Source organism: Somniosus microcephalus, chromosome 7 (assembly GCF_052327205.1).
Source record: "Somniosus microcephalus isolate GS21.2 chromosome 7, FLI_Smic_1.0, whole genome shotgun sequence".
Lineage (NCBI taxonomy): Eukaryota > Metazoa > Chordata > Chondrichthyes > Squaliformes > Somniosidae > Somniosus > Somniosus microcephalus.
Window position 1 is genome coordinate 197,917,991 of NC_140993.1, and position 23,712 is coordinate 197,941,702.

Genomic DNA, 23,712 nt, shown 5'->3' on the forward strand with positions numbered 1-23,712 from the left:
ACTGAGGGACTGAGCGAGAGGGCACTCAGGGACTGAGGGAGAGGGACTGAGGGACTGAGGCAGAGGGACTGAGGGAGAGGGCACTGAGGGACTGAGGGAGAGGGTGCTGAGCGACTGAGGGAGAGGACACTCAGGAACTGAGGGAGAGGGACAGAGGGAGAGGACACTCGGACTGAGGGAAAGGGTCTGGGACTGAGGAAGAGCACGCTCAGTGACTGAGGGAGTGGGCGCTCGGACTGAGGGAGAGGGACTGTAGGAGAGGGCACTCAGACTGAAGGTGAGGGTGCTGAGGGACTGAGGGAGAGGGCGCTCAGGGTCTGAGGGAGAGGACACTCACAGACTGAGGTAGAGGACACTCAGAGACTAAGGGCAACGGCACTCAGGGACTGAGGGAGAGGACACGCAGGAACTGAGGGAGAGGGACTGAGGGAGAGGGTGCTCAGGTACTGAGGGAGAGGGACTGAGCGACTGAGGGAGAAGGCACACAGGGACTGAGGGAGAGGGCACTCTGGGACTGAGGGAGAGGACACTCAGGGACTGAGGGAGAGGCACTGAGGGACTGAGGGAGAGGGCACTCAGGGACTGATGGAGAGAACACTCAGGGACTGAGGGAGAGGGCACTCAGGGACTGAGGGAGAGGGACTGAGGGACTGAGGGAGTGGGCACTCAGTGACTGAGGGAGAGGGACTGAGGGAGCGAGCACTCAGGGACTGAGGGAGTGGGCACTCAGTGACTGAGGGAGAGGGCACTGAGGGACAGAGGGAGAGTGCACTCAGGGACTGAGGAAGAGGGCGCTCAGGGACAGGGAGAGGGCGCTCAGGGTCTGAGGGAGAGGATGCATTGGGACTGAGGAAGAGGGCACTCAGGGACTGAGGGAGAGGACGCTCAGCGACTGACGGAGTGGGACTGAGGGACTGAGGAAGAGGACGCTCATGGACTGAGGGAGGGGGCACTCAGGGACTGAGGGAGAGGGACTGAGGGAGAGGGTCTGAGGGAGAGGGATTCAAGGACTGAGGGAGAGGACACTCAGGGACTGAGGGAGTGGATCTGAGGGACTGAGGGAGAGGGTCTGAGGGTCTGAGGGAGAGGACGCTCAGGGACTGAGGGAGAGGACGCTCAGCGACTGACGGAGTGGGACTGAGCGACTGAGGAAGAGGACGCTCATGGAATGAGGGAGAAGGCACTCAGGGACTGAGGGAGAGGGACTGAGGGAGTGGGTCTGAGGGAGAGGACACTCACGGACTGAGGTAGAGGATACTCACGGACTGAGGGCAAGGGCATTCAGAGTCTGAGGGAGAGGACACGCAGGAACTGAGGGAGAGGGACTGAGGGGCTGAGGGAGAGGGTGCTCAGGGACTGAGGGAGAGGGACTGAGCGACTGAGGGAGAGGGCACTCAGTGACTGAGGGAGAGAGACTGAGGGACTGAGGGAGAGGACACTCGGGAACTGAGGGAGAGGGACAGAGGGAGAGGACACTCAGGGACTGAGGGAAAGGGTCTGGGACTGAGGAAGAGCACGCTTAGGGACTGAGGGAGTGGTCGCTCGGACTGAGGGAGAGGGACTGTAGGAGGGGGCACTCGGACTGAAGGTGAGGGTGCTGAGGGACTGAGGGAGAGGGCGCTCAGGGTCTGAGGGAGAGGACACTCACAGACTGAGGTAGAGGACACTCAGAGACTGAGGGCAAGGGCACTCAGGGACTGAGGGAGAGGACACGCAGGAACTGAGGGAGAGGGACTGAGGGACTGAGGGAGAGGGTGCTTAGGGACTGAGGGAGAGGGACTGAGCGACTGAGGGAGAAGGCACACAGGGACTGAGGGAGAGGGCACTCTGGGACTGAGGGCAGGACACTCAGGGACTGAGGGAGAGGGACTGAGGGACTGAGGGAGAGGGCACTCAGGGACTGATGGAGAGAACACTCAGGGACTGAGGGAGAGGGCACTCAGGGACTGAGGGAGAGGGACTGAGGGACTGAGGGAGAGGGACTGAGGGAGTGGGCACTCAGTGACTGAGGGAGAGGGACTGAGGGAGCGAGCACTCAGGGACTGAGGGAGTGGGCACTCAGTGACTGAGGGAGAGGGCACTGAGGGACAGAGGGAGAGGGCACTCAGGGACTGAGGAAGAGGGCGCTCAGGGACTGAGGGAGAGGGCGCTCAGGGTCTGAGGGAGAGGATGCATTGGGACTGAGGAAGATGGCGCTCAGGACTGAGGGAGAGGACGCTCAGCGACTGACGGAGTGGGACTGAGGGAGAGGGTCTGAGGGAGAGGACACTCACGGACTGAGGTAGAGGACACTCACGGACTGAGGGCAAGGGCATTCAGAGACTGAGGGAGAGGACACGCAGGAACTGAGGGAGAGGGACTGAGGGGCTGAGGGAGAGGGTGCTCAGGGACTGAGGGAGAGGGACTGAGCGACTGAGGGAGAAGACACTCAGGGACCGAGGGAGAGGGCACTCAGTGACTGAGGGAGAGAGACTGAGGGAAAGGGACTGAGGGACAGAGGCAGAGGGCCTGAGGGACTGAGGGAGAGGGCACTGAGGGACTGAGGGAGTGGGCGCTGAGGGACTGAGGGAGAGGACACTCAGTGACTGAGGGAGAGAGACTGAGGGAATGAGGGAGAGGGCACTGAGGGGCTGAGGGAGAGGGCGCTGAGAGACTGAGGGAGAGGACACTCAGGAACTGAGGGAGAGGGACTGAGGGAGAGGGCACTCAGGGACTGAGGGAGAGAGACTGAGGGACTGAGGGAGAGGGTCTGAGGGACTGAGGCAGAGGGTCTGAGGGAGAGGGCACTGAGGGACTGAGGGAGAGGGCACTGAGGGACTGAGGGAGGGGACACTCAGGAACTGAGGGAGAGGGACTGAGGGTGAGGACACTCAGGGACGGAGGGAAAGGGTCTGGGACTGAGGGAGAGCATGCTCAGGGACTGAGGGAGTGGGCGCTCAGGGACTGAGGGAGAAGGACTGTAGGAGAGGGCACTCGGGCTGAAGGTGAGGGTGCTGAGGGACTGAGGGAGAGGGCACTCAGGGACTGATGGAGAGAACACTCAGGGACTGAGGGAGAGGGACTGAGGGAGTGGGCACTCAGTGACTGAGGGAGAGTGACTGAGGCGCTAAGGGAGAGGGTGCTCAGGGACTGAGGGCGAGGGACTGAGCGACTGAGGGAGAAGACACTCAGGGACTGAGGGAGAGGGCACTCAGTGACTGAGGGAGAGAGACTGAGGTACTGAGGGAGAGGGCACTGAGGGGCTGAGGGAGAGGGCGCTGAGAGACAGAGGGAGAGGACACTCAGGAACTGAGGGAGAGGGACTGAGGGTGAGGACACTCAGGGACTGAGGGAGAGGGACTGAGGGAGAAGACACTCAGGGACTGAGGGAGAGGGCACTCAGGGACTGAGGGAGAGAGACTGAGGGACTGAGGGAGAGGGTCTGAGGGGCTGAGGCAGAGGGTCTGAGGGACTGAGGGAGAGGGCACTGAGGGACTGAGGGAGAGGGCGCTGAGGGACTGAGGGAGAGGACACTCAGGAACTGAGGGAGAGGGACTGAGGGTGAGGACACTCAGGGACGGGGGGAAAGGGTCTGGGACTGAGGGAGAGCACGCTCAGGGACTGAGGGAGTGGGCGCTCAGGGACTGAGGGAGAAGGACTGTAGGAGAGGGCACTTGGACTGAAGGTGAGGGTGCTGAGGGACTGAGGGAGAGGGCGCTCAGGGTCTGAGGGAGAGGACACTCTCAGACTGAGGTAGAGGACACTCAGAGACTGAGGGCAACGGCACTCAGGGACTGAGGGAGAGGACACGCAGGAACTGAGGGAGAGGGACTGAGGGAGAGGGTGCTCAGGTACTGAGGGAGAGGGACTGAGCGACTGAGGGAGAAGGCACACAGGGACTGAGGGAGAGGGCACTCTGGGACTGAGGGAGAGGACACTCAGGGACTGAGGGAGAGGCACTGAGGGACTGAGGGAGAGGGCACTCAGGGACTGATGGAGAGAACACTCAGGGACTGAGGGAGAGGGCACTCAGGGACTGAGGGAGAGGGACTGAGGGACTGAGGGAGTGGGCACTCAGTGACTGAGGGAGAGGGACTGAGGGAGCGAGCACTCAGGGACTGAGGGAGTGGGCACTCAGTGACTGAGGGAGAGGGCACTGAGGGACAGAGGGAGAGTGCACTCAGGGACTGAGGAAGAGGGCGCTCAGGGACAGGGAGAGGGCGCTCAGGGTCTGAGGGAGAGGATGCATTGGGACTGAGGAAGAGGGCACTCAGGGACTGAGGGAGAGGACGCTCAGCGACTGACGGAGTGGGACTGAGGGACTGAGGAAGAGGACGCTCATGGACTGAGGGAGGGGGCACTCAGGGACTGAGGGAGAGGGACTGAGGGAGAGGGTCTGAGGGAGAGGGATTCAAGGACTGAGGGAGAGGACACTCAGGGACTGAGGGAGTGGATCTGAGGGACTGAGGGAGAGGGTCTGAGGGTCTGAGGGAGAGGACGCTCAGGGACTGAGGGAGAGGACGCTCAGCGACTGACGGAGTGGGACTGAGCGACTGAGGAAGAGGACGCTCATGGAATGAGGGAGAAGGCACTCAGGGACTGAGGGAGAGGGACTGAGGGAGTGGGTCTGAGGGAGAGGACACTCACGGACTGAGGTAGAGGATACTCACGGACTGAGGGCAAGGGCATTCAGAGTCTGAGGGAGAGGACACGCAGGAACTGAGGGAGAGGGACTGAGGGGCTGAGGGAGAGGGTGCTCAGGGACTGAGGGAGAGGGACTGAGCGACTGAGGGAGAGGGCACTCAGTGACTGAGGGAGAGAGACTGAGGGACTGAGGGAGAGGGCACTGGGACTGAGGGAGAGGGCGCTGAGAGACTGAGGGAGAGGACACTCAGGAACTGAGGGAGAGGGACTGAGGGTGAGGACACTCAGGGACTGAGGGAGAGGGACTGAGGGAGAAGACACTCAGGGACTGAGGGAGAGGGCACTCAGGGACTGAGGGAGAGAGACTGAGGGACTGAGGGAGAGGGTCTGAGGGACTGAGGCAGAGGGTCTGAGGGACTGATGGAGAGGGCACTGAGGGACTGAGGGAGAGGGCGCTGAGGGACTGAGGGAGAGGACACTCAGGAACTGAGGGAGAGGGACTGAGGGAGAGGACACTCACGGACTGAGGTAGAGGACACTCACGGACTGAGGGCAAGGGCATTCAGAGACTGAGGGAGAGGACACGCAGGAACTGAGGGAGAGGGACTGAGTGGCTGAGGGAGAGGGTGCTCAGGGACTGAGGGAGAGGGACTGAGCGACTGAGGGAGAAGACACTCAGGGACTGAGGGAGAGGGCACTCAGTGACTGAGGGAGAGAGACTGAGGGACTGAGGGAGAGGGACTGAGGGACTGAGGCAGAGGGTCTGAGGGACTGAGGGAGAGGGCACTGAGGGACTGAGGGAGTGGGCGCTGAGGGACTGAGGGAGAGGACACTCAGGAACTGAGGGAGAGGGACTGAGGGTGAGGACACTCAGGGACTGAGGGAAAGGGTCTGGGACTGAGGGAGAGCACGCTCAGGGACTGAGGGAGTGGGCGCTCAGGGACTGAAGGAGTGGGGCTGTAGGAGAGGGCACTCTGACTGGAGGTGAGGGTGCTGAGGGACTGAGGGAGAGGGCGCTCAGAGACTGAGGGAGAGGATGCTCAGCGACTGAGGGAGAGGGACAGGGACTGTGGGAGACGACGCTCATGGATTGAGGTAGAGGGCACTCAGCGACTGAGGGAGAGGGCGCTGAGGGACTGAGGGAGAGGGCGCGCAGGGATTGAGGGAGAGAGCGCTCAGGGACTGAGGGAGAGGACACTCGTGGACTGAGGGAGAGGGCGCTCAGGTGCGGAGGGACAGGGCACTCAGGGACAGAGAGAGGGTGCTCAGGGACTGAGGGAGATGGCGCATAGGGACTGAGGAAGTGGGCGCTCAAGGACTGAGGAAGCGGGCGCTCAGGGACTGAGGGAGAGGATGCTCAGCGACTGAGGGAGAGGGACTGAGGGACTGAGGGAGAGGACGCTCGTGGACTGTGGGAGACGGCTCTCAGGGACTGAGGGAGAGGGACTGAGGGACTGAGGGAGAGGACGCTCATGGACTGTGGGAGGGGGCATTCAGTGATTGAGGGAGAGGGACTGAGGGAGAGGGTCTGAGGGAGAGGACACTCACGGACTGAGGTAGAGGACACTCAGAGACTGAGTGCATCGGCATTCGGACTAAGGGAGAGGACACGCAGGAACTGAGGGAGAGGGACTGAGGGACTGAGGGAGAAGACACTCAGGGACTGAGGGAGAGGGCATTCAGGGACTGAGGGAGAGGGACTGAGGGACTGAGGGAGAGGGCACTCAGCGACTGAGGGAGAGGGACTGAGGCAGAGGGACTGAGGGAGAGGGTAGTGGTGGACTGAGGGAGAGGGCACTGAGGGACTGAGGGAAAGGACTCTCAGGAACTGAGGGAGAGGGGCTGAGGGAGAGGACACTCAGGGACTGAGGAAAAGGGTCTGGGACCGAGGGAGAGCATGCTCAGGAACTGAGGGAGTGGGCGCTCAGTGACTGAGGGAGAGGGACTACAGGAGAGGGCACTCGGACTGAAGGTGAGGGTGGTGAGGGACTGAGGGAGAGGGCGCTCAGTGTCTGAGGGAGAGGACGCATAGGGACTGAGGAAGAGGGCGCTCAGGGACTGAGGGAGAGGATGCTCAGTGACTGAGGGAGAGGGACAGGGACTGTGGGAGAGGACGCTCATGGATTGAGATAGAGGGCACTCAGCGACTGAGGGAGAGGGACTGAGGGACTGAGGGAGAAGACACTCAGGGACCGAGGGAGAGGGCACTCAGTGACTGAGGGAGAGAGATTGAGGGACTGAGGGAGAGGGACTGAGGGACTGAGGGAGAAGGCACTCGGGAACTGAGGGAGAGGACACTCAGGGACTGAGGGAGAGGGACTGAGGGAGAGGGACTGAGAGACTGAGTGAGAGGGACTGAGGGACTGAGGGAGCGGACACTCAGGGACTGAGGGAGCGGGACTGGGGCATGAGGTAGAGGGCGCTCAGGGTCTGAGGGTGCAGGCGCTGAGGGACTGAGCGAGAGGGCGCTCAGGGATTGAGGGAGAGAGCGCTCAGGGACTGAGGGAGAGGACACTCATGGACTGATTGAGAGGGTGCTCAGGGAGTGACGGAGAGGACGCACAGGGACTGAGGGAGACAGACTGAGGGACTGAGGGGAGGACGCTCGGGGACTGAGGGAGAGGGACGGAGGGACTGAGGGCGAGGTCACTCAGGGACCGAGGGAGAGGGACTGTGGGAGAGGGACTGAGGGACTGAGGGAGGGGACACTCAGGAACTGAGGGAGAGTAGATTGAGGAATAGGAAACTCAGGGACTGAGGGAGAGTGAACTGAGGGACTGAGGGAGAGGACACTCCGGGACTGTGGGAGAATGCCTGAGCGACTGAGGGAGAAGGACTGAGAGACTGAGGGAGGGGGACTGAGGGACTGTGGGAGAGGGAGTGAGGGATCAAGGGAGAGGGACTAAGGGACTGAGGGAGAGGGACTGAGGCAGACGGCGCACATGGACTGAGGGAGAGGACACTCAGGGACTGAGGGAGAGGACGCTCGGGACTGAGGGAGGGGACACTCGGGGACTGAGGGAGAGGGCACTCAGGGACTGAGGGAGAAAGCGCTGAGGGGCTGGGAGAGGGCACTCAGGGATTAAGGGAGAGGGCACTCAGGGACTGGGGGAGAGGGTGCTGAGGGATTGAGGGAGAGGACACACAGGGACTCTGGTAGAGCGCGCTCAGTTATTGAAGGAGACGGCGCTCAGGGACTGAGGGAGAGCACGCTCAGGGACTGAGGGAGTGGGCGCTCAGGGACTGAGGGAGAGGGACTGTAGGAGAGGGCACTCGGACTGAAGGTGAGGGTGCTGAGGGACTGAGGGAGAGGGCGCTCAGGGTCTGATGGAGAGGACGCCTAGGGACTGAGGAAGAGGGCGCCAAGGGACTGAGGGAGAGGATGCTCAGCGACTGAGGGAGAGGGACAGGGACTGTGGGAGAGGACGCTCATGGATTGAGGTCGAGGTCACTCAGCGACTGAGGGAGAGGGACTGAGGGAGAGGGACTGAGGGAGAGGGACTGAGGGAGAGGACGCTCAGGGACTGAGGCAGAGGGATTGAGGGACTGAGGGACTGAGGGAGAAGGCACACAGGGACTGAGGGAGAGGGCACTTGGGGACTGAGGGAGAGGACACTCAGGGACTGAGGGAGAGGGACTCAGGGACTGAGGGAGAGGGCACTCAGGGACTGAGGGAGAGGGACTGAGGGACTGAGGGAGAAGACACTCAGGGACCGAGGGAGAGGGCACTCAGTGACTGAGGGAGAGAGACTGAGGGACTGAGGGAGAGGGACTGAGGGACTGAGGGAGAAGGCACTCGGGAACTGAGGGAGAGGACACTCAGGGACTGAGGGAGAGGGACTGAGGGACTGAGGGAGAGGGACTGAGAGACTGAGTGAGAGGGACTGAGGGAGCGGACACTCAGGGACTGAGGGAGCGGGACTGGGGCATGAGGTAGAGGGCGCTCAGGGTCTGAGGGTGCAGGCGCTGAGGGACTGAGCGAGAGGGCGCTCAGGGATTGAGGGAGAGAGCGCTCAGGGACTGAGGGAGAGGACACTCATGGACTGATTGAGAGGGTGCTCAGGGAGTGACGGAGAGGACGCACAGGGACTGAGGGAGACAGACTGAGGGACTGAGGGGAGGACGCTCGGGGACTGAGGGAGAGGGACGGAGGGACTGAGGGCGAGGTCACTCAGGGACCGAGGGAGAGGGACTGTGGGAGAGGGACTGAGGGACTGAGGGAGGGGACACTCAGGAACTGAGGGAGAGTAGATTGAGGAATAGGAAACTCAGGGACTGAGGGAGAGTGAACTGAGGGACTGAGGGAGAGGACACTCCGGGACTGTGGGAGAATGCCTGAGCGACTGAGGGAGAAGGACTGAGAGACTGAGGGAGGGGGACTGAGGGACTGTGGGAGAGGGAGTGAGGGACCAAGGGAGAGGGACTAAGGGACTGAGGGAGAGGGACTGAGGGAGACGGCGCACATGGACTGAGGGAGAGGACACTCAGGGACTGAGGGAGAGGACGCTCGGGACTGAGGGAGGGGACACTCGGGGACTGAGGGAGAGGGCACTCAGGGACTGAGGGAGAAAGCGCTGAGGGGCTGGGAGAGGGCACTCAGGGATTAAGGGAGAGGGCACTCAGGGACTGGGGGAGAGGGTGCTGAGGGACTGAGGGAGAGGACACACAGGGACTCTGGTAGAGCGCGCTCAGTTATTGAAGGAGACGGCGCTCAGGGAATGAGGCAGAGGGCGCTCAGGGACTGATGGAGTGGGCACTCAGGGACTAAGGGAGATTGCACTTAGGGACTGAGGGAGAGCACGCTCAGGGACTGAGGGAGTGGGCGCTCAGGGACTGAGGGAGAGGGACTGTAGGAGAGGGCACTCGGACTGAAGGTGAGGGTGCTGAGGGACTGAGGGAGAGGGCGCTCAGGGTCTGATGGAGAGGACGCATAGGGACTGAGGAAGAGGGCGCCAAGGGACTGAGGGAGAGGATGCTCAGCGACTGAGGGAGAGGGACAGGGACTGTGGGAGAGGACGCTCATGGATTGAGGTCGAGGTCACTCAGCGACTGAGGGAGAGGGACTGAGGGAGAGGGACTGAGGGAGAGGGACTGAGGGAGAGGACGCTCAGGGACTGAGGCAGAGGGATTGAGGGACTGAGGGACTGAGGGAGAAGGCACACAGGGACTGAGGGAGAGGGCACTTGGGGACTGAGGGAGAGGACACTCAGGGACTGAGGGAGAGGGACTCAGGGACTGAGGGAGAGGGCACTCAGGGACTGAGGGAGAGGGACTGAGGGACTGAGGGAGAGGGACTGAGGGAGAGGGGCTGAGGGAGTGGGCACTCAGTGACTGAGGGAGAGGGACTGAGGGAGATGGCACTCAGAGACTGAGGGAGTGGGCACTCAGTGACTGAGGGAGAGGGCACTGAGGGACAGAGTGAGAGGGCGCTCAGGGACTGAGGGAGAGGGGCTGAGAGACTGAGGGAGAGGGACTGGGGCATGAGGTAGAGGGTGCTTAGGGTCTGAGGGTGAGGGCGCTGAGGGACTGAGCGAGAGGGCGCTCGGGGATTGAGGGAGAGAGCGCTCAGGGACTGAGGGAGAGGACACTCATGGACTGAGGGAGAGGGCGCTCAGGGACTGAGGGAGAGGATGCTCAGGGACTGAGGGAGAGGGACTGAGGGACTGAAGGGGAGGGCGCTCAGGGACTGAGGGAGAGGGCACTGAGGGGCTGAGGGAGCAGGTCTGAGGGACTGAGGGAGAGGGTGCTGAGGGAGTGAATGAGTGGGCGCTCAGGGACTGAGGGACTGAGGGAGGGGGCACTCAGGGACTGATGGAGAGAACACTCAGGGACTGAGGGAGAGGGACTGAGGGAGAGGGCACTCAGGGACTGAGGGTGAGAGACTGAGGGACTGAGGGAGAGGGACTGAGGGAGAGAGGCTGAGGGAGTGGGCACTCACTGACAGAGGGACTGAGGGAGAGTGCACTCAGGGACTGAGGGAGTGGGCACAGCGACTGAGGGAGAGGACACTGAGGGACAGAGGGAGTGGGCACTCAGTGACTGAGGGAGAGGGACTGAGAGACTGAGGGAGAGGGACTGAGGGACTGAGGGAGCAGACACTCGGACTGAGGGAGAGTGTCTGGGGCATGAGGTTGAGGGCGCTCAGGGTCTGAGGGTGAGAGCGCTGAGGGACTGAGGGAGAGGGCGCTCAGGGATAGAGGGAGAGAGCGCTCAGGGACTGAGGGAGAGGACACTCATGGACTGAGGGAGAGGGCACTCAGTGACTGAGGGAGAGACTGAGCGACTGAGGGAGAGGGACTGAGGCAGAGGGTCTGAGGGACTGAGGGAGAGGGACTGAGCGACTGAGGGAGAAGACACTCAGGGACTGAGGGAGTGGGCACTCAGTGACTGGGGGAGAGAGACTGAGGGACTGAGGGAGAGGGACTGAGGCAATGGGTCTGAGGGACTGAGGGAGAGGGCACTGAGGGACTGAGGGAGAGGGTGCTGAGGGAGACGACACTCAGGAACTGAGGGAGAGGGACTGAGGGTGAGGAAACTCAGGGACTGAGGGAAAGGGTCTGGGACAGAGGGAGAGCACGCTCAGGGACTGAGGGAGTGGGCGATCAGGGACTGAGGGAGTGGGACTGTAGGAGAGGGCGCTCTGACTGAAGGTGAGGGTGCTGAGGGACTGAGGGAGAGGGCGCTCAGGGTCTGAGGGAGAGGACGCATAGGGACTGAGGAAGAGGGCGCTCAGAGACTGAGGGAGAGGATGCTCAGCGACTGAGGGAGAGGGACAGGGACTGTGGGAGACGACGCTCATGGATTGAGGTAGAGGGCACACAGGGACTGAGGGAGAGGGCACTCTGGAACTGAGGGAGAGGACACTCAGGGACTGAGGGAGAGGGACTGAGGGAGAGGGCACTCAGGGACTGATGGAGAGAACACTCAGGGACTGAGGGAGCGGGACTGAGGGAGTGGGCACTCAGTGATTGAGGGAGAGGGACTGAGGGAGAGGGCACTCAGGGACTGAGTGAGTGGGCACTCAGTGACTGAGGGTTAGGGCAATGAGGGACTTAGGGAGAGGGACTGAGAGACTGAGGGAGAGGGACTGAGGGATTGAGGGAGCGGACACTCGGACTGAGGGAGAGGGACTGGGGCATGAGAGTGAGGGCGCTCAGGGTCTGAGGGTGAGGGCGCTGAGGGACTGAGGGAGAGGGCGCTCAGGGGCGGAGGGACAGGGTGCTCAGGGACTGGGGGAGATGGCGCATAGGGACTAAGGAAGAGGGCGCTCAAGGACTGAGGAAGAGGACGCTCAGTGTCTGAGGGAGAGGATGCATAGGGACTGAGGAAGAGGGCGCTCAGGGACTGAGGGAGAGCATGCTCAGCGACTGAGGGAGAGGGACTGAGGGACTGAGGGAGAGGACGCTCGTGGACTGAGGGAGACGGCTCTCAGGGACTGAGAGAGAGGGACTGAGGGACTGAGGGAGAGGACGCTCATGGACTGTGGGAGGGGGCACTCAGTGATTGAGGGAGAGGGACTGACGGAAAGGGTCTGAGGGAGAGGACACTCACGGACTGAGGTAGAGGACACTCAGCGACTGAGGGCATGGGCACTCGGACTGAGGGAGAGGACACGCAGGAACTGTGGGAGAGGGACTGAGGGACTGAGGGAGAGGGTGCTCATGGAGTGAGGGAGAGGGACTGAGCGACTGAGGGAGAAGACACTCAGGGACTGAGGGATAGGGCACTCAGGGACTGAGGAAGAGGGACTGAGGGACTGAGGGAGAGGGTACTCAGGGACTGAGGGAGAGGGACTGAGGCAGAGGGACTGAGGGAGAGGGTAGTGGTGGACTGAGGGAGAGGGCACTGAGGGACTGAGGGAGAGGACTCACAGGAACTGAGGGAGAGGGGCTGAGGGAGAGGACACTCAGGGACTGAGGAAAAGGGTCTGGGACTGAGGGAGAGCATGCTCAGGGACTGAGGGAGAGCACGCTCAGGGGCTGAGGGAGTGGGCGCTCAGGGACTGAGGGAGAGGACTGCAGGAGAGGGCACTCGGACTGAAGGTGAGGGTGGTGAGGGACTGAGGGAGAGGGCGCTCAGTGTCTGAGGGAGAGGACGCATAGGGACTGAGGAAGAGGGCGCTCAGGGACTGAGGGAGAGGATGCTCAGTGACTGAGGGAGAGGGACAGGGACTGTGGGAGAGGACGCTCATGGATTGAGGTAGAGGCCACTTAGCGACTGAGGGAGAGGGACTGAGGGACTGAGGGAGAGGACGCTCAGGGACTGAGGGAGAGGGATTGAGGGACTGAGGGAGAAGGCACACAGGGACTGAGGGAGAGGGCACTCGGGGACTGAGGGAGAGGACACTCAGGGACTGAGGGAGAGGGACTGAGGGAGGGGGCACTCAGGGACTGATGGAGAGAACACTCAGGGACTGAGGGAGAGGGCACTGAGGGACTGTGGGAGAGGGACTGAGGGACTGAGGGAGAGTGACTGAGGGAGAGGGCCTGAGGGAGTGGGCACTCAGTGACTGAGGGAGAGGGCACTCAAGGACTGAGGGAGAGGGCACTGAGGGACAGAGGGAGAGGGCGCTCTGGGACTGAGGGAGTGACTGAGAGACTGAGTGAGAGGGCACTGAGGGACAGAGGGAGAGGGCACTCAGTGACTGAGGGAGAGGGACTGAGGGAGAGGGCAGTCAAGGACTGAGGGAGTGGGCACTCAGTGACTGAGGGAGAGGGCACTGAGGGACTGAGGGAGCGGACACTCAGGGACTGAGGGAGAGGGACTGGGGCATGAGGTAGAGGGCGCTCTGGGTCTGAGGGTGAGGGCGCTGAGGGGCTGAGGGAGAGGGCACTCAGGGACTGAGGGAGAGGGCGCTCAGGGACAAGGAGAGGGTGCTCAGGGACTGAGGGAGATGGTGCATCGGGACTGAGGGAGAGGGCGCTCAGGGAGTGAGGGAGAGGACGCACAGGGACTGAGGGAGATGGACTGAGGGACTGAGGGGAGGACGCTCGGGGACTGAGGGAGAGGGACGGAGGGACAGGGCGAGGTCACTCAGGGACCGAGGGAGAGGGACTGTGGAGAGGGACTGAGGGACTGAGGGAGGGGACACTCAGGAACTGAGGGAGAGTGGATTGAGGAATAGGAAACTCCGGGACTGAGGGAGAGCGAACTGAGGGACTGAGGGAAAGGACACTCAGGGACTGTGGGAGAATGCCTGAGCGACTGAGGGAGAAGGACTGAGAGACTAAGGGAGGGGGACTCAGGGACTGCGGGAGAGGGAGTGAGGGACCAAGGGAGAGGGACTAAGGGACTGAGGGAGAGGGACTGAGGGACTGAGGGAGACGGCGCACATGGACTGAGGGAGAGGACACTCAGGGACTGAGGGAGAGGACGCTCGGGACTGAGGGAGGGGACACTTGGGGACTGAGGGAGAGGGCACACAGGGACTGTGGTGATTATTTCCTATGTTTAATAAGAAGTATTGTGATTGGTGAATGGGGTGGTTGTTCTCTGTGTTAGTAAGAAGTATTGTAATTGGTTGTTTGTTTCTACCTTGAGATATATGCTGTAAACTCATTGGTAGTGGATGTCAGGTGATTTGTGGTGGCCATCTTAAATTCAGTTCTCTCCAGTCATGGTTGGAAACTGGTGTTGAAAGATGTGCTACTGGATTTTTAAAGTTAATAAAGCGTAGATTAGAAAGGCAAATCTATTCTTCATTTCAATTGATTAACTTTTTATCAGAATGGAGCGATATCTTCAACCGGAACGATTCAATGCTGACCCTAATTCTGCAGGAGTGGATGATAAATGGAAGCATTGTTATTGTACATTTACAAACTTTTTGGGTGTGTTGGAACAAGAGTCTCTGAATAAGCTGAATATGCTGATCAACTACATTGCTCCGGATGTGTATAAGTATATTTTGGACTGTAAAACTTACGAATTGGCTATTTCTACATTGGAGAAGATTTTTGTTAAACCAAAGAATGAGGTATTTGCACGTTATCTTCTATCTGCCCGTAGGCAGCAGGTGGGAGAATCTTTGGATATTTATTTACAAGCACTTCGGCACCTTAGTGCTAACTGTAATTATAAAGCCGTGACGGCCGAAGAATATAAGGAAGAATCGGTACGGGATGTTTTTATTAATGGACTACTGTCTAGATCAATTCGTCAGCGGTTGTTAGAAAATAAGACTTTGGATCTCAAGAGTGCTTTTGAGCAAGCTTCTACATTGGATACAGCTCAGAGAAGTTCGGATTCTTATGCTCTTTCTAATCGGCCTGCGACTGTGGTTTCGGCAGTTCCGGACGAAAAGGAATTAGGTGGACTTAATGGGAGTGGTTTACTAGATTCTGAAACAGTTTCTACTTTGGCGGCTGTTGCCTCTAGGATTCAGAAGTGTTATTTTTGTGGGAACGTCCGGCATCCTCGTTTGAAGTGTCCTGCCCGGGAGGCTGTGTATAGTAAATGCGGCAAGAGAGGTCATTATGCACGTGTTTGTAAATCATTAGGTTCAATTACCTCCTCTTCTGCGACTATTCAACCTGTAGAGAGGGCGTTTATTGCATCAATTTCTGCTGCATTTGCTCATGGCCTAAACAAAGCTATAGTTATGGCCCAAGTTAATGGGTTAGAAGTGAAGGCTCTCATAGATACGGGCAGTACCGAGAGTTTTATAAGTCTTCAGTTTGCGAAGGAAAAGTGTTTGAAAATCTTGCCTGTTACTTAACAGGTGTGTATGGCTCAGACGACCCTTACTTCACAAGTAGCTGGTTGTTGCCTTGTGAAATTGATTCTTCTAGGTAATACGTATACTGATATACGCCTATCTGTTTTGCCTAATCTTTGTGCGGATATTTTGATTGGTCATGATGTGTTTAAATTACACGAGTCTCTCAGTCTTTCGTTTGGAGGGACTAAGCCACTCTTATCCATTTGTGGATTAACTTCTTTATCCATTTCTCCATTATCACTTTTTTCCAATTTGATGCCGGATTGTAAGCCAATTGCTACCAAGTCAAGAAGGTATAGCAGTCAGGATAGAGAATTTATTAATTCTGAAGTCCAACGTCTTTTATTGGAAGGAATCATTGAACCTAGTTGTTCGCCTTGGCGGGCTCAGGTAGTTGTCACCACTAACGAGAGGCATAAGAAACGAATGGTGATAGACTACTCTCAAACTATTAATAGGTATACTCAATTAGATGCGTACCCTTTGCCTAAGATTGATGAGCTTATCAACAAAGTATCTCAGTATAAGTTTTTTAGCACTATTGATTTAAAGAGTGCTTATCATCAGATTCCTATTGTTAAGGGGGATCAACCATATACAGCCTTTGAGGCTGGTGGAAAGCTGTATCAGTTTTGCCGAATACCATTTGGTGTTACTAATGGTGTTGCTTGTTTTCAACGGGCAATGGATGCTTTTATAAGTGATAACTCTCTCTCTGACACCTTTTCATATTTAGATGATATCACGGTGTGTGGTAAATCAAGGGTGGAGCATGATTCTAATTTAGAAAGATTCCTTCAAGCTGCGGAAAAAGTTGGTTTAACTTTTAATAAAGAGAAGTGTATCTTTTCGACTACTGAGGTAAATCTACTGGGGTATATTATCTCGGGAAATAAGATTAAACCAGATCCAGAACGTCTGCGACCATTGATCGATTTACCTTATCCTACTAATTCTAAGGCTTTGCAACGAGTTGTTGGACTGTTTTCTTACTATTCTAATTGGATTGCAAACTTTTCGCAGAAGATCCGGCCCCTTATACGGGTTACGACATATCCTCTATCATGGGAGGCCAGGACATGTTTTGATAAATTTAAAAAGGATATCCTAGGAGCAGTTGTGCATTCTATTGATGAGCAGGTTCCCTTTGTGATTGAGACGGATGCTTCTGATTTTGCAATTGGGGCTACTCTGAACCAAAATGGAAGACCTGTGGCCTTTTTCTCACGTACTTTGAACAATAGTGAAAAAAGACATTCTTCAATAGAGAAAGAGGCATATGCAATAGTAGAAGCACTGCGTAAATGGAGACATTATTTATCGGGGCGACATTTCACGTTGGTAACTGATCAAAAATCTGTGTCCTTTATGTTTGATGTTAAACATTTTGGAAAGATCAAAAATGATAAAATAATGAGGTGGAGGATTGAGTTGGCATGTTATCATTTTGATATAGTTTATCGTCCAGGGAAGGATAATGTTGCTGCTGATGCACTGTCGAGGGCCTATTGTTCTGTGATTCACGGAGATACGCTTATTAATCTTCACAATGCCTTATGTCATCCTGGGGTTACGAGGATGATACACTTCGTACGCAGTAAGAATTTGCCCTTTTCAGTTGAAGACGTCAAGCGGATGACTTCATCATGTTCTATCTGTGCTCGGTGTAAACCGAATTTCTTTAAGCCTCAACGAGCTCATCTTATAAAGGCTACTTCTCCTTTTGAACGTCTGAGCGTTGATTTTAAGGGGCCTCTTCCTTCAACGACTCAAAATCGATACATATTTACTGTTGTGGATGAGTTTTCAAGGTTTCCTTTTGCTTTTCCTTGCGCAGATGTATCAGCTGCTACAGTTATCAAATGTCTGACTCAACTTTTTGTCATCTTTGGGATGCCTGCGTATATCCATTCGGATCAGGGAAGTTCTTTTATGTCTTCCCAGTTGAAGGAATACCTTCAGAGTCGGGGAATTTCTACTAGTAGAACTACCCCGTATAACCCCCAGGGTAATGGACAGTGCGAACGATACAATGGGGTGATCTGGAAGGCAGTTATGTTGGCTTTGACGTCCCGGAACCTTAAGAATACACAGTGGGAAATGGTGCTGCCTGATGCCCTGCATTCCATTAGATCATTGCTTTCAACGGCTACTAATGTGGCCCCCTATGAAAGGCTCTTTAATTACCCGCGGAGATCTACTACGGGATATTCGGTACCTTCATGGCTTACTATGCAGGGACCTGTGCTGCTTCGATGCCATGTTAGATTGTCAAAATATGATCCTTTAGTGGAGGAGGTGGAGCTGTTGGAGGCAAATTCTCAATATGCTCATATTCGATTCCAAGATGGGAAAGAAAGTACTGTTTCAATTAAAGACTTGGCTCCTTGTGGTGGCCAGCCCTCTTCCGAGGATACTAATAATAGTCATGATTCAGATAATGTGGATGTTGTTATAGATACTATGAATATTTCCAATCCTATTGCAGATAATTATACTTCTATTAGTCAGCCTTTGATGGATGTTCATGACCGTCCTAGTTTACTTCCTGGTGGGATTTCCAATCCAGAAACCGTTGATAATCGGGATATGGATAGCCTTCCTGCAGAAGATACTTCGGTGTCTCCGGGTGTGGGAGGGCAAGGAATTTCACCAAGGTTAAGAAGGTCGACATGAATAAGATATCCGGTCGACCGATTGAAAATGGACTTTTAAATTGATAGTAATGTTTTAAAATTGTTGAAATATTATATTTGTATTTTAGTTGTAAATAAATTAATTATAAATTGTAAAGGTTATTTTAGGTTGGAGCATGTTTTAAAAGGAGGGGTGAATGTGGTGATTATTTCCTATGTTTAATAAGAAGTATTGTGATTGGTGAATGGGGTGGTTGTTCTCTGTGTTAGTAAGAAGTATTGTAATTGGTTGTTTGTTTCTACCTTGAGATATATGCTGTAAACTCATTGGTAGTGGATGTCAGGTGATTTGTGGTGGCCATCTTAAATTCAGTTCTCTCCAGTCATGGTTTGAGACTGGTGTTGAAAGATGTGCTACTGGATTTTTAAAGTTAATAAAGCGTAGATTAGAAAGGCAAATCTATTCTTCATTTCAGGGACTGAGGGAGAAAGCGCTGAGGGACTGGGAGAGGGCACTCAGGGATTAAGGGAGAGGGCACTCAGGGACTGGGGGGGACGGCGCTGGGGGACTGAGGGAGAGGACACACAGGGACTCTGGGAGAGCGCGCTCAGGCACTGAAGGAGAGGGTGCTCAGGGAATGAGGCAGAGGGTGCTCAGGGACTGATGGAGTGGGCACTCAGGGACTATGGGAGATTGCGCTTAGGGACTGAGGGAGAGGGACTGAGGGAGAGGGCGCTCAGGGACTGAAGGTGAGGGCGCTGTGGGACTGAGGGAGAGGGCACTGAGGGGCTGAGGGAGTGGGACTGAGGGACTGAGGGAGAGGGTGCTGAGGGAGTGAATGAGTGGGCACTCAGGGACTGAGGGAGAGTGCGCTTAGGGACTGAGTGACTGAGGGAGGGGGCACTCAGGGTCTGATGGAGAGAACACTCAGGGACTGAGGGAGAGGGACTGAGGGAGAGGGCACTCAGGGACTGAGGGAGAGAGACTGAGGGACTGAGGGAGAGGGACTGAGGGAGTGGGCACTCAGTGACAGAGGGACTGAGGGAGAGTGCACTCAGGGACTGAGGGAGTGGGCACTCAGTGACTGAGGGATTGGGCACTCAGTGACTGAGGGAGAGGGCACTGAGGGACAGAGGGAGAGGGCACTCAGTGACTGAGGGAGAGGGACTGAGGGAGAGGGACTGAGGGACTGAGGGAGCGGACACTCAGACTGAGGGAGAGTGTCTGGGGCATGAGGTAGAGGGCGCTCAGGGTCTGAGGGTGAGAGCGCTGAGGGACTGAGGGAGAGGGCGCTCAGGGATAGAGGGAGAGAGCGCTCAGGGACTGAGGGAGAGGACACTCATGGACTGAGGGAGACGGCTCTCAGGGATTGAGAGAGAGGGACTGAGGGACTGAGGGAGGGGGCACTCGGGGACTGAGGGAGAGGGTCTGAGGGAGAGGGTCTGAGGGAGAGGGATTCAGGGACTGAGGGAGAGGACACTCAGGGACTGAGGGAGAGGGACTGAGGGAAAGGGTCTGAGGGAGAGGGATTCAGGGACTGAGGGAGAGGACGCTCAGGGACTGAGGGAGAGGACGCTCAGGGACTGAGGAAAAGGGTCTGGGACTGAGGGAGAGCACGCTCAGGGACTGAGGGAGTGGGTGCTCAGGGACTGAGGGAGAGGGACTGTAGGAGAGGGCACTCGGACTGAAGGTGAGGGTGCTGAGGGACTGAGGGAGAGGGCGCTCAGGGTCTGAGGGAGAGGATGCTCAGCGACTGAGGGAGAGGGACAGGGACTGTGGGAGAGGACGCTCATGGATTGAGGTAGAGGTCACTCAGCGACTGAGGGAGAGGGACTGAGGGAGAGGGACAGAGGGAGAGCGACTGAGGGAGAGGACGCTCAGGGACTGAGGGAGAGGGATTGAGGGACTGAGGGACTGAGGGAGAAGGCACACGGACTGAGGGAGAGGGCACTTGGGGACTGAGGGAGAGGGCACTCAGGGACTGAGGGAGAGGGACTGAGGGACTGAGGGAGAGGGACTGAGGGAGAGGGACTGAGGGAGTGGGCACACAGTGACTGAGGGAGAGGGACTGAGGGAGAGGGGACTGAGGGAGAGGGCAAACAGGGACTGAGGGAGTGGGCACTGAGGGACAGAGTGAGAGGGCGCTCAGGGACTGAGGGAGAGGGACTGAGAGACTGAGGGAGAGGGACTGGGGCATGAGGTAGAGGGTGCTTAGGGTCTGAGGGTGAGGGCGCTGAGGCTCTGAGCGAGAGGGCGCTCAGGGATTGAGGGAGAGGGCGCTCAGGGACTGAGGGAGAGGGCACTGAGGGCTGAGGGAGCAGGACTGAGGGACTGAGGGAGAGAGTGCTGAGGGAGTGAATGAGTGGGCACTCAGGGACTGGGGGAGAGTGCACTTAGGGACTGAGGGACTGAGGGAGGGGGCACTCAGGGACTGATGGAGAGAACACTCAGGGACTGAGGGAGAGGGACTGAGGGAGAGGGCACTCAGGGACTGAGGGTGAGAGACTGAGGGACTGAGGGAGAGGGACTGAGGGAGAGGGGCTGAGGGAGTGGGCACTCAGTGACAGAGGGACTGAGGGAGAGTGCACTCAGGGACTGAGGGAGAGGGACTGAGGGAGAGGGTCTGAGGGAGAGGGATTCAGGGACTGAGGGAGAGGACACTCAGGGACTGAGGGAAAGGGTCTGGGACTGAGGGAGAGCACGCTCAGGGACTGAGGGAGTGGGCACTCAGGGACTGAGGGAGCGGGACTGTAGGAGAGGGCACTCAGGGACTGAGGGTGAGAGACTGAGGGACTGAGGGAGAGGGACTGAGGGAGAGGGACTGAGGGAGAGAGGCTGAGGGAGTGGGCAGTCAGTGACAGAGGGACTGAGGGAGAGTGCACTCAGGGACTGAGGGAGAGGGTCTGAGGGAGAGGGATTCAGGGACTGAGGGAGAGGACACTCAGGGACTGAGGGAAAGGGTCTGGGACTGAGGGAGAGCACGCTCAGGGACTGAGGGAGAGGACACTCAGGGACTGAGGGAAAGGGTCTGGGACTGAGGGAGAGCACGCTCAGGGACTGAGGGAGTGGGCACTCAGTGACTGAGGGAGAGGGCACTGAGGGACAGAGGGAGAGGGCGCTCAGTGACTGAGGGAGAGGGACTGAGAGACTGAGGGAGAGGGACTGAGGGACTGATGGAGCAGACACTCGGACAGAGGGAGAGTGTCTGGGGCATGAGGTAGAGGGCGCTCAGGGTCTGAGGGTGAGGGCGCTGAGAGACTGAGGAAGAGGGCGCTCAGGGACTGAGGGAGAGGACGCTCAGGGTCTGAGGGAGAGGACGCATAGGGACTGAGGAAGAGGGCGCTCAGGGACTGAGGGAGAGGACGCTCATGGACTGAGGGAGGCAGCTCTCAGGGATTGAGAGAGAGGGACTGAGGGACTGAGAGAGAGGACGCTCATGGACTGAGGGAGAGGGACTGAGGGAGAGGGTCTGAGGGAAAGGAATTCAGGGGCGGAGGGAGAGGACACTCAGGGACTGAGGGAGAGGGACTGAGGGAGAGGGTCTGAGGGAGAGGGATTCAGGGACTGAGGGAGAGCACGCTCAGGGACTGAGGGAGTGGGCGCTCAGGGACTGAGGGAGAGGGACTGTAGGAGAGGGCACTCGGACTGAAGGTGAGGGTGCTGAGGGACTGAGGGAGAGGGCGCTCAGGGTCTGAGGGAGAGGACGCATAGGGACTGAGGAAGAGGGCGCCAAGTGACTGAGGGAGAGGATGCTCAGCGACTGAGGGAGAGGGACAGGGACTGTGGGAGAGGACGCTCATGGGTTGAGGTAGAGGTCACTCAGCGACTGAGGGAGAGGGACTGAGGGAGCGGGACTGAGGGAGAGGGATTGAGGGACTGAGGGACTGAGGGAGAAGGCACACAGGGACTGAGGGAGCGGGCACTTGGGGACTGAGTGAGAGGACACTCAGGGACTGAGGGAGAGGGACTGAGGGACTGAGGGAGAGGGCACTCAAGGACAGAGGGACTGAGGGACTGAGGGAGAGGGACTGAGGGAGAGGGCACTGAGGGACAGAGGGAGAGGGCGCTCAGGGACTGAGGGAGAGGGACTGAGAGATTGAGGGAGAGGGACTGGGGCATGAGGTAGAGGGTGCTTAGGGTCTGAGGGTGAGGGCGCTGAGGGACTGAGCGAGAGGGCGCTCAGGGATTGAGGGAGAGAGCGCTCAGGGACTGAGGGAGAGGACACTCATGGACTGAGGGAGAGGGCGCTCAGGGACTGAGGGAGAGGGCACTCAGGGACAAGGAGAGGGTGCTCAGGGACTGAGGGAGATGGCGCATCGGGACTGAGGGAGAGGGCGTTAAGGGAGTGAGGGAGAGGACGCACAGGGACTGAGGGAGACGGACTGAGGGACTGAGGGGAGGATGCTCGGTTACTGAGGGAGAGGGACTGAGGGACTGAGGGCGAGGGCACTCAGGGACCGAGGGAGAGGGACTGTTGGAGAGGGACTGAGGGACTGAGGGAGTGGACTCTCAGGCACTGAGGGAGAGTGGATTGAGGGATAGGAGACTCCGGGACTGAGGGAGAGCGAACTGAGGGACTGAGGGAGAGGACACTCAGGGACTGTGGGAGAATGCCTGAGCGACTGAGGGAGAAGGACTGAGAGACTGAGGGAGGGGGACTGAGGGACTGTGGGAGAGGGAGTGAGGCACCAAGGGAGAGGGACTAAGGGACTGAGGGAGAGGGACTGAGGGACTGAGGGAGACGGCGCACATCGACTGAGGGAGAGGGCACTCAGGGACTGAGGGAGTGGGACTGAGGGCCTGAGGGTCTGAGGGAGAGGGATTCAGGGACTGAGGGAGAGGACACTCAGGGACTGAAGGAGAGGATCTGAGGGACTGAGGGAGAGGGTCTGAGGGAGAGGATGCTCAGGGACTGAGGGAGAGGGACTGAGAGACTGAAGGAGAGGGCGCTCAGGGACTGAGGGAGACGGCACTGAGGGGCTGAGGGAGCAGGACTGAGGGACTGAGGGAGAGGGTGCTGAGGGACTGAATGAGTGGGTGTTCAGGGACTGAGTGAGAGTGCGCTTAGGGACTGAGGGACTGAGGGAGGGGGCACTCGGACTGATGGAGGGAACACTCAGGGACTGAGGGAGAGGAACTGAGGGAGAGGGCACTCAGGGACTGAGGGACTGAGGGAGTCGGACTGAGGGACAGAGGGAGAGGGCTCTCAGGGACTGAGGGAGAGGGACTGAGAGACTGAGGGAGAGGGACTGAGGGACTGAGGGAGCGGACACTCGGGCTGAGGGAGAGGGACTGGGGCATGAGGTAGAGGGCGCTCAGGGTCTGAGGGTGAGGGCGCTGAGGGACTGAGGGAGAGGGCGCTCAGCGATTGAGGGAGAGAGCGCTCAGGGACTGAGGGAGAGGACACTCATGGACTGAGGGAGAGGGCGCTCAGGGACTGAGGGAGAGGGCGCTCAGGGACAAGGAGAGGGTGCTCAGGGACTGAGGGAGATGGCGCATCGGGGCTGAGGGAGAGGGCACTCGGAGTGAGGGATAGGACGCACAGGGACTGAGGGAGACGGACTGAGGGACTGAGGGAAGGACGCTCGGGGACTGAGGGAGAGGGACTGAGGGACTGAGGGAGAGGACACTCAGGAACTGCGGGAGAGTGGATTGAGGGATAGGAGACTCGGGGACTGAGGGAGAGCGAACTGAGGGACTGAGGGAGAGGACACTCAGGGACTGTGGGAGAA